We start from the raw sequence: 6,991 nt of genomic DNA, 5'->3' as shown, positions 1-6,991 counted from the left end.
CCTGACAGGGCTTCTATGAGCCTATTACCAGTACTGCACCCCATTAGCTCACATGTCCTTACAGAGGGTGTATTACAGAGGGCAAAGTATATATATTCCAGCTCTGTAGAATTCCCTCTTTGCTGTTTTTTAATAGAATTAGGGCTTCAAAAGAGAACCAAGTGCACTTTAGGGCTGTTCTGACCTCTCCAGAGCTGGCTTTCAGCCTTAATGACAGTCATCATAATCCATCAGGTTTTTTCATGTGAGGGGTCTTATTTTTGCTTTCCAGCCAAGCTCCCATCATCCTCTCATTCTGACAATCCTGTTAATCCTCTCCGAGTCCTCTACAGGGGTCCTGGAGCCAGCACTTCTGAGCTCTTTGAGGTTGAGATTAGGATAGGCTGGAGGAGGGGAAATATGGAGGTAACAGGGCACAGTCTCCATGGGCCTCTGCAGTGTAGACTGGGACCTCAGTGGCTGACTGAGGGCAGCTTAACCAGCTGCCACACCTTTCTTCCTATGCGCTGAATCTCCCAGGGATAGAGCTGTGTGGGCTCCACTTCACGTTCTGATTTTTTTTAAAAAAAATATTTTGTTTCTTTATTCATGAAGATAGAAAGAGAGAGGGAGACAACCAGACATCATTCTGGTACATGTGCTGCTGGGGATTGAACTCAGGACCTCATACTTGAGAACTGAATGCTTTATCCACTGCACCACCTCCCAGACCACTGATATTTTTTTTTTTAACTTTTATTATTTTATTGGTAGGACAAAGAGAAATTGAGAGTGGAGGGGGAAAGAGAGGGAGATAAAGAAAGACAACTGCAGCACTGCTTCACCACTTTTGAAATTTCCTCTCTCCAGGTGGGGACTGGGGGCTTGAGCCCTGATCCTTGTATATTATAATATGTGCGCATTATAGGAGGCACCACCAGCTAGTCCCTCTGTCAGACAATTTATCTACATGGAGGAGCTGGCTGCCTATACTGGAGCAAGGCTGCCCATGTAGTACCCTTAGATGGAACTGGTGGGGAAGAAGGAGTCAGGGCAGGGCTGCCCATCTGTCCACCTGTCACTACCCTGGAGGGGCTGGCCAACAGCAGCAACTTGGTGGGCGAGGAAGCACCAAATCCAAACACTGACTTGTCAGACCTGAGCTGGGCCCTGAGTCTGGAACATCTTCTGGTCCTGAAGAAAAATCAAACCCACAGGTTCAGCTGGGGCAGAGACAATGCCAGGAGAGCATGAGGGAGCCTCTAAGCCCAAGTTCAAAAGCAGGTAAGTGTGGGCAGCGGGGGAGGTGAGTGAACAGAAACTGCCTGGGGTTCAAGTGAGGCTGCGGAGCTGGGAGGGGATGATGGTTGGAACTCGTGCTTGGGAATAGCAAAAGAGCCTGCCAGGCACATAGGGACAAGGGCATGCTTTTCCTGGGACAGGAGGAAGGGCATGATCCCAGGGTGGGTTGGGGAGAAAGAACTGTGATTCTCAAAGCCTGTGTAGAAATACAATGCAAAGCAGGTACATGTGAACTTGAGACCTTATTTCTCTTCACTTCTCTGATCTGGGGGAAAGTCTTAGTGAGAGAGGGAGTGTCTCTGGAGCAGAGCCTGGTTTGGAGGGTAGAGGCCATTGGGGGCTCACAGACACCTCTAGACGCACTGACCAGGGGTCTCCAGCTGGCTTCTGTAGTCGGCAGCTGCAACTAGGCCATCAGATAGGTTTAGAAGTTTCCCCAGAAAGTTTTCTCTGTTGGGGCCTGGAGATAGCTCCTCTGATAGAGCTTTGGCCACATTGACACCGACTAGTGTTCAAGAAGTTACAGATCTCTGCTGCCCATGCAGAATAATTAGGCTATGGGTTGTGTAGGCCTATGGCAATTATAAGCCTGGCCTGTTGAGATATCTTCCCTGTACCATTCTCCTACATAGCCCCACCACCTCAGGCCAGAAGAGGCTGATCCCTCCCTACCGCTAAACCCAGTAGCAGGTAGAGGTGTCAGTCCCTGTTCAGGCGCCATTATGCCCGGCTAGCTTCGTGGGCAGGAGAGAGAGATGACCAGGGACTCATGGCTGAGTGGTACGCAGTTCAATCTTTATTCATGTGGAACACAGCACAATCTAAGATATCTCTAATTACAATCCTGTCCTTATATATCCTGAGGCGGAAGTGTCAGGTCCGAAGAGGATGTACATAGGATAGGGGGTGGGGAGATGGAAAAAGCGTGCAAAAGAGTGAGGATTAAACCAATGCCCTGGAGGCAGGGTAGTGCTTAGTTAACAGTGGTTATGTAAATAGAATACAGTGTTAAGCAGGGGGGATTAAACCAGTGAAACAGAAGGGGTCTTAGAAGCAGAATTTAGAAGCATACCAACAAAGAGGCAGGGAGCAGTGACTCACTCCTTGGGCTCCTTGCCAGCACCTTTAAAGGAAAGGGACTAAAAACACCTCACTTCCAACCCCTCCCCAGCCAGCAGGACTTTAGGAAAGGTGGACAATCCCTGAAGTTTCTCAAACAAGCTACTATATTTCCTTTATCAAATTCTACCTACAGAGCTCTTTACAAAGGAAGAAAGACAGTCTCAACTGGTACTCAGGGAGGGGTGCTCCCTAAGCATTTCCATTCCTATGATCTCACTTGAACCAGCCCCTGAGTCCACCGAGGACAGGTGTTTCTAGGGGAGGAAAGGGACAGGAGGCCTGCTGGGTCTCTGGTGCTGTGCTGAAATTTCCTGTGTCTTGTCATCTGACTTTCCCAGCCAGCTCGCTCCATCACCTGGACTTTAGGATGCCAGGCACCAAAAATCCCACTTATCACATGAATAAAATGAGACTCAGAGAGATGAAAGGGACTTGTTTTACTTCAGGTGCTTTCTTTTTTATTTTTTGAAAGTGGCACCTATAAATTAATCACTAGGAATAAAAGTCACTTGCCCAGTACAGCCCTGTAGGACCCTGGAGCCCTGTGGCTCTGGCCTGAGCTGGCTTCCACCTGGAGAAACACCAAGCAAGGAGTAAATAATTGATAAACCTTTGTTCCCTGTCCTCACATTGCTTGAAGGACATTTTTTTTAAAGCTTTTAAAAAATATTTATTTATTTATTTCCTTTTTGTTGCCCTTGTTTTTTTTAATTGTTGTTGTAGTTATTGTTGCTGATGTTGTTGTTGGATAAGACAGAGAGAAATGGAGAGAGGAGGGGAAGACAGAGAGGGGGAGAGAAAGACAGACACCTGCAGACCTCCTTCACCGCCTGTGAAGTGACTCCCCGGCAGGTGGGGAACCGGGGTCTCGAACCAGGATCCTCACGCTGGTCCTTGCACTTTGTGCCACATGCGCTTAACCCACTGCACTACTGCCCAACTCCCTGAAGGACATTTTTAAGGAGGCTCTGGTTTATGATTTCCAGGGGGATTTCCGGTCACTTTTTCTCTGTCTTCCCCAGACTACTTCCAGGCATTTTCTAGAACATAATATCAACCTCTAAACTCCTACTCCCACCCAGTTCATCTGTTCCTTAGACCTTTGCTACTGCCACTGGGACTTCACCTCTCCAGACTGACATTTTCAGATACAGACAGAGAGATAGGGGAGAGATAGAGAAATATACTATCACACTGAGGGTTGAACCTGGGTCACATACATGACAAAGCAGGTACACTCTACAGGTGAGTTATCAGGCTTGCTCACTCTTAGGCTTTCACATTTTTATATTTTTTCATTATTATTATTATTATTGGTTAAAGACAGAGAAGGCAGAGAAGCACAATGGTAGAGAGACCTCTGGGCAATATCATACACCTGACAATATCATACACTCTTGGCCCCACAAATACAGTACAACTTTGGGAGAGCTTTCCGGGGGGATCCCTGGTCCACGGACCTGGACACCAAAGCCACTGATATTAATATCTTGACCTGACCAAGGTGCAAACTCAAGAGAGACACTCTGACTCGGTCTCTGAATGGCCCCCATGCCGCATTCCTGGGTAAATGTAGCCCCCCATCAGCCTTCACCCTTTCGGCCTCCTGCTTCTGTAGCTAGTGTTCTTTTCCACCAAGACTCAATGCTTCCCATGCCTGGTTTTTGATTCCTTAGTTCCCTTATTTGAGTTAACAGCATGCAAAGGAGCAAAAACAGAGCACAAAATGTTTTCTTGGGAAATTAACTGAAACGCTTTGGAAGAATTTAATCAAGGAGAATCATAGGAGAAAGCAATTAGATGTGGGGGAGAGTGAGAGAAATGATCAGGGGCATGAAAACCTGGAAGCCTGGGCTCACATTGTCTCATAGGGGGTTTTACAGTTTCTCTTCACTGGGAAGACGAGGTGGCCAGGACCCAGGAGGCTAAATTACAGGCAGATCTCTGAATGGCACCCTGGCTGCCGGGACTGCACACTAAGGCACTGGAGGCACATGTATACGATGGCCATAAAGCTAAAATGTACAAGCGATCCATCATTTAAACTGATTTCACTGCTGGCAAGATGACTCAGCTGGGAGGGTGGGAAGGCAGCAGAATGATTATGCAAAGAGACTCTCATCCCTGAGGCTTCAAAGTCCCAAGTTCAGTCCTCTGCCCCACCATAAACCAGATCTGAGTAATGTTCAATAATAATAAGATAACTGAGGAGAGACACCACTTTCTGTTTTGCCATGAAGATGACCCAGGTTTGAAGCTGTAGCACTACTTCACTGCTTGTGAAGCTTCTCCCCTGCAAGTGGGGACCAGGGGTTTGAACTTGGGTCCTTGCATATGATAATGTGTATGCTTTATCCGGTGTGCCACCTCCTGGCCCAAATTTTATTTTATTTTATTTTATTTATTACAAATGAAAAGAAAGTTTCATATAAGGCAGAGAGAATTGGGGAGGGGTGGGGAGAGAGAGAGAGAGAGAGAGAGAGAGAGATCAACCAGAGCACTATTCTGGGATATGTGGTGCCAGGGGTCAAACTAGGCACCTTAGACATAAAAGTCCAACACTACTAGTCAGACTCCTTCCCCAGCCACAGTCTTCTTCTTTTTTATCTTTTTTAAAGTTATCATCTTTATTTATTGTATAGAGACAGTCAGAAATCAAGAGGGAAGGGGGAGATAGAAAGGAAGAGAGACACCTGCAGACCTGCTTCACCACTCATGAAGCTTTCCCCCTGTAGGTGAGGATTGGGGACTTGAACCCAGGTCCTTGTGCATTGTAACATATGCACTCAACCAGGTGAGCCACCGGCCAGCCACAGTCTTTTTCTCTCCCCCCATTTTGTTGCCCTTGTTGCTGTTGTTACTGTTATTGTAGCCACTGATGTTGTTGTTGGATAGGACAGAGAGAAACGGAGAGAGGAGGGGAAGACAGAGAGGAGGAGAGAAAGACAGACACCTGCAGACTTGCTTCACTGTCTGTGAATCAACCCCCCCTGCAGGTGGGGAGCCAGGGGCTTGAACGGAGATCTTTATGCCTGTCCCTGCACTTTGCACCACGTGCGTTTTTTATGGGCTTTTTTTTTTTTGAACAGTTATAGGCTCACAGCAAAATTTAGTGGAAGACACAGCGTTTCCATGTCCCCTTAATCTTCACCTGCACATTCTCCCCCATTATTGTTACACTTACCCTGCCCCCCCCCCAACTAGAATAGAACCTTTGTGACAACTGATGGACTTACAGCCCACACATCATTAGTTTCCATTAGTCTCTCTTGGTGGTACACATTTTATGGGTGTGGAAAAATGTATCCTGGCATTATTATGTACATGTCTTTCACTACAGTGATGACAACACAAAATGGCTCCACATTTGCTACATATTTCCTGTAAGGCAAACTCACCCAGACTGAGAACTACCTGCATGGTGTTCAGTAGAGATAAACTATTATTATGTGGTAAATGAATGGGCTGTCTAGGGAGGAAAGAAAACACTAAGTTAAATCTTTTTTTTTTCTTTTTTATTTAAGAAAGGATTAATTAACAAAACCATAGGGTAGGAGGGGTACAACCCCACACAATTCCCACTGCCCAATCTCCATATCCCACCCCCTCCCCCGATAGCTTTCCCATTCTCTATCCCTCTGGGAGCATGGACCCAGGGTCATTGTGGGTTGCAGAAGGTAGAAGGTCTGGCTTCTGTAATTGCTTCCCCGCTGAACATGGGCGTTGACTGGTCGGTCCATACTCCCAGTCTGCCTCTCTCTTTCCCTAGTAGGGTGGGTCTCTGGGGAAGCTGAGCTCCAGGACACATTGGTGGGGTCTTCAATCCAGGGAAGTCTGGCCGGCATCCTGATGACACCTGGAACCTGGTGACTGAAAAGAGAGTTAACATACAAAGCCAAACAAATTGTTAAGCAATCATGGACCCAAAGCTTGGAAAAGTGGAGAGGAAGTATTAGGGAGGTACTCACTGCAAACTCTAGTGTACTTCTGCTTTCTTACTTTGGTGCCATACTCCAAACTCGGTCAATTTCTGCTTTGCGATTCTACTTCTTTTTTATTTTTTTTTACATGCATAACATTCCCCAGATTCCCATTTAACAATACAACCCCCACTATTTCATTCATCATTTTTCATGGACCTGTATTCTCCCCACCCACCCACCCACCCCAGAGTCTTTTACTTTGGTGTAATACTCCAATTCCATTTCAGGTTCGACTTGTGTTTTCTTTTCTAATCTTGTTTTTCAACTTCGGCCTGAGAGTGAGATCATCCCGTATTCATCCTTCTGTTTCTGACTTATTTCACTCAACATGATTTTTTCAAGGTCCATCCAAGATCGGCTGAAAACGGTGAAGTCACCATTTTTTACAGCTGAGTAGTATTCCATTGTGTATATATACCACAACTTGCTCAGCCACTCATCTGTTGTTGGACACCTGGGTTGCTTCCAGGTTTTGGCTATTACAAATTGTGCTGCCAAGAACATATGTGTACACAGATCTTTTTGGATGGCTGTTTTGGGTTCCTTAGGATATATCCCCAGGAGGGGAATTGCAGGGTCATAGGGTAGGTCCATTTCTAGCCTTC

This window comes from Erinaceus europaeus, chromosome 6 (genome assembly GCF_950295315.1).
Source record: "Erinaceus europaeus chromosome 6, mEriEur2.1, whole genome shotgun sequence".
Classification (NCBI taxonomy): Eukaryota; Metazoa; Chordata; class Mammalia; order Eulipotyphla; family Erinaceidae; genus Erinaceus; species Erinaceus europaeus.
The sequence above is the reverse complement of the archived record's forward strand: the minus strand, read 5'-3'. Positions refer to the sequence as shown.